At 36.2% G+C, this 4,573-nt stretch overlaps 1 protein-coding gene across 1 annotated transcript in view; it reads left to right on the top strand.

Annotated features, from left to right (window-relative positions):
* The window catches only part of LIN7A (lin-7 homolog A, crumbs cell polarity complex component), a 117,732-nt gene extending 115,118 nt beyond the window's left edge, over positions 1 to 2,614 (top strand). Inside the window, exon 6 of the mRNA XM_006923788.2 lies at positions 2,048 to 2,614. The gene's annotated coding sequence lies outside the window, so the exon portion shown is untranslated. The remainder of the gene's footprint in view (positions 1 to 2,047) is intronic.
* The last annotated feature ends 1,959 nt before the right edge of the window (positions 2,615 to 4,573 follow it).

Raw genomic sequence — 4,573 nt, 5'->3', positions numbered from 1 at the left:
TGCCTCTTTCTCCAGTGCCATCTGCCCTTATAGTCCACTATTCCTCCTCACAGACACAGTCACGTGAGCTTTCCAGAGATCCATTCCCACGCTGCTTAGAGTTGGAGTTATCTAATTCACCATCACCGCTTAACTCTAAAACAGTACCCCATATTTCAGTACTTCATCATCATGGCTGTATTAGTTTTCTATGACTGCCCTAAAAATTACCACAAATTCTGTGACTTTAAAGAATGAATTTATTAACTCGTAATTACGTAGGACAGAAGTTTTTAACACAGTCTCATTGGGCTTTAGGAGGCTCTAAGGGAAAAATCATTTCCTTGCCTTTTCCAGCTTCTAGAGGCCGCTCTCATTCCTTGCCAAGTGGCTCCACTGTCCATCTTCAAAATCAGTGATGGTGGCCGCGTCTTCACGTTGGATTATTCTGCCCTCTGCTTCCATCATCGCATCTCCTTCCCTGATTCTTTCTTCTCCTTCTCTTGTCCACCTTTCATTGCACTGGGCCCGCCTGGACAATTCAGGATAATCTTGTTTTAATATCAGTTGTTTAGCAACCATAATTCCATCTACAACTTTAATTTCTCTTCATTGTGGAAGCTAATATGTTTATAGGTTCTGGAGATTAGGACATCGACATATTTGGGGTCCATTATTCTGGCTACCACCATGACTATTTTAAAAGTTAGCAAAGCAATTTGATCACTAAAATGTACACTAATATGGAAGAGAAGCTTTTATTTATTGTTTAATCACTAACTTGTTGAATTGTAAATCATGGGAATGAAAGAAATAATGAGAACATTTGGGGTAGATGGTTCTTCCCAATATGTATTTCAGTGACCCACATTTTGGATGGCCGGTGCTCCCTCAGCTGCTGGCATGTCCCTTGGGCCTATTCCCCATCTGGATGAGGAGATCCAAGACTCTTACTAAATTCATTTGTTCTGAATTCCCTTGGCACATGTAACTATATGATAGATTAATTCATTAAAAACTCAGTCTCCATATCTCTGTAACTTAATAGCAAGGGGACCTGTAGGAAGTTATTTAATCTAAGGTTCAGTATGGTTCTCTTGTGGACATTAAATAAGAAGAAAATGTAAATCTCAATAAAATACGTGGCAATTAGTGAGCACTCAACTGTAGTGTAGTAGTAGTAGCGGCAGCAGTTGTCCTTTTGTAGTTGTTAAAATGTTAATGACGGATGTAATATGTAGTATCTTGTTAGGTGTCTCCTGAAGAAGCACGGTGGCCCCATTCATGGCTTTTGGTTCCATCCTGTGGACCCCCAAGGACTTTTAGGCACATCTCTAGAAAGCACGGCAGCTGGAGAGTACGATGACCCCCCTACATTCATATCAACCAGAGTAATTTGTTAAAATCTGTTTTGTATGTGGTGCTCTGAATTTATTGGAATAAAAATATCTCCAGCTTTAAAAGTAAAAAATTAAAAACCACCTGTCTCTGAAAGAAGTAACTCCATAATGATAGAAGAGTGACAGGTCTTGGGGGAATGTTTTAGAGAGGCTGTTTCTCCAAATCTGACCATATGGGAAGCTGCCTACTCTGTTCTACTCGGTATCAGACTGACTTTGTGGGAGAAGAAAGGGGCCTGATATCTGCTTCAGAGAAGGAATATTGGTGATTCCGGCCTGTCAGAGAGGCTTTGATGGCTTGTATGGCAACAAAAGCGCTCTTAACCGCCCTAAGTCATAACATAAAGGTTATCTATTCTTTGCCTTCATGAAGAAAAATAGAGTTATCTGGAATTGGGAAGAAGAAATGTTTTTTACATTTGAAAGGTTTCCAAACTGGTGTCCTTTATTTCATTTTAGGGAATAACTGTCTTTTCCATCCTCATTCGAAAATTACTTCCTTTGCAAACATCAGTTTTTTTCAATATGTAGAAGATTGTGCATGAATGATAGTGCTCAAAATAATCCTTGCCATTCTCACATAGCACATGCTCTTTTGTTATTTTTAGCATATTGTAGTTGACAAATGAATACTGATCACTGAATTCTCTTCACTCTTCCCCTTTCAGGTCCTTGAGGAAAAGCTACTTGATCAAACAACTGATAGTCACAAATTTGAAACCGTGCTTCTGAATCCCAGCACATATTAAAAAGAAAAGACAATACTGATAATTATACCTGTCAAGAAGCTGTGAACACGTGGTGTATAAATTCTTTACTAAGGCACCTTCTTTCTCTGGGGCTGAACCCCCACTGCTCAAGGCTCTTTACACACACAGACCTTCCATTCACTGCAGTGGGCATTCTCTGTGTGTCAACGGAGAGTTTTCCAGTCTGCAGACTGAAACAGTATAAGAATAAAGTCTATGACTTTCAGATAAATCACCAGGGCCAAGATTAAGTGAATCTTGGATCTATAGCTTTTCCAGAGATTACAAACACCTCATTAGGCTGTAGTTCAAACTGCATCAGTTCAATAATGTCACCACTTCAAAGAAACCTACTCATTGCCCCTCGCCCTGACTTGTTCCACATCCACGTTGCTGAGTTGTCCGAATTAGAAATTCCAGTTAAATGCAAATTTGACCTATATTCCCTTCTTGAAAAACAAGTTATTATACTATGTTTATACTCTATTCAGGTTCTCGAAGCAATTGGCTTTTTATTTTCTGTTTCCGTGAATTTTATTATGCATTAATGGAGTGGGGCAATTTTATAGCTCAACTTTTAGTTTGCTGGAAGCAAGGATAGAGAACTCTAGTACTGTATTTTTTTTTAATTTAAGTATCACTTATATCTATTACTATTAATTCTAACAGAATATAATGTATATTTATTCCACAAAATATATATTATCAGAGTGTATTTGTTACAGACTTAGGTTTTTCCTTACCAATGTTATGAATCTGGTAAGGGAATACTAGCAAAGGACCTAGCTTCATAAACCAGTCCTCCCATGATATTTATATATAACCCTGCTCTCAATATTTTTTTTAAGTTTTATATTTTTGATTGATAAACTCTGGAGAAATCTAAATCTTTTTATGTACACTGATGTGCTATTATAGAAATCTATTTAAAATTTAAAGCTTAGGGCTTTAAAAAACTAAATTATAATACTTGTGCATATATGTACAAATATGTATGTCATACAAAGTTTAGATCAGTTTTCCCAAATATAAACTGGATATTTTTGGCAATCAAAGGTCAAAGTATTATTCCTTTTTAAATTAGGCATATATAAACCATGATAGTAAAATTGTGAATGAAAATATGCTACTATTTCGAAAGGAAAAAGATATCGACTTCATTATGCATTTTCATGTAGGTAAAGAGACAATGAGATGTCATCTTTCAGAAAGTATCATTTACTGGAAAACGATCTGCTAGAGCCACCTATACAGATTATAACTTTTGACTTATGGAAAATTGAGCTGCCTAAGTCTGATTTTACTCTATGGGATGAATAGGAAGCAATAATTATTTGGGCACTTAAATACCTTACACACACAAGTGTACCTGAAAAAAGAATAAATGTCCAGTTGAAACATTTTAGATAGATCATTAAAACCGAGGCAAGTATTTGAATATCCCCTTTTCTCAAATGCAGAAGTTGATTCCCCAAGATACAATAAATTTCACATTTCAGATAATCCCCCAAATTAAAATTTCATAAAGCTCAGTTTAGGAATAGTTTTCTTGAAAACAAAATAAAACCAATCAGAATTACCCAGCACCCTTTAGTTTGCCCTGTCGGGTGGTCTTATTGTCAATGCCAAGTCTGCCTACTTTTCACAGCCCATCACCCAGCAGAATGCAAACAGCAAGAAAAGTAGAGGTTCACCAGTTTCAACTATGTTCTGCTGTAGTAACAGATTCCTATCCTCGAAAACATCATTTTTTTACTAGAGAGAACTGTGGGGGCGGGCAAGGGTGAGCACTCCGAATGTTATATAAAATAGGTTTACAAAAGAGAGAAGCATGACTAAAGGAATGAATGGAGACTACTTGAGTATTATTACTCAATTTGAAGAGATAGTTCTCGGTTTTTATAAGGAATATTTAATAAAACATATATTTTAGTTATCATTTAACGAAGAAGTATTAAAACTATTCAGGCGATGCCACAGATTCTCAGAAAGCGGAATTGTTGCACCCTTGTCATGAGAAAATGGTCATTTCAACACATTTTAATACATTGTATAAATTTGGAACTTAAGGTGAGTATGTTTTATTTAGCCATATTTGGTTAATGTGAAATTTTCATATGTTTTCACATCAATATAAATACTGTCATAGAATTACAGAACACTTATCAAATGAGCAGATACCTTACACTTGTGTTTTTTAGAAGTCTTTGTATTTTATGCTTCATTTGCATAATGTTAAGTGCTAATAAATGTATGTTAGGTCATTTATCACAGTGAAGGGGCAATTCATCACACCTAAGACATCTAGGGGCCGATTACATGTCACAGTGGTCCTATATACATGTGACCAGTTAAGTGGTCAGTTTTCTTCAGTAAAATCTAGTTGTTGAAATGTAAACCTTCCCCTAAAGTTTTAATCACGAGTAACCCCTAACACTTAGAGAG

Source organism: Pteropus alecto, unplaced genomic scaffold (genome assembly GCF_000325575.1).
Source record: "Pteropus alecto unplaced genomic scaffold, ASM32557v1 scaffold76, whole genome shotgun sequence".
Lineage (NCBI taxonomy): Eukaryota > Metazoa > Chordata > Mammalia > Chiroptera > Pteropodidae > Pteropus > Pteropus alecto.
The sequence above is the reverse complement of the archived record's forward strand: the minus strand, read 5'-3'. Positions and strand labels throughout refer to the sequence as shown.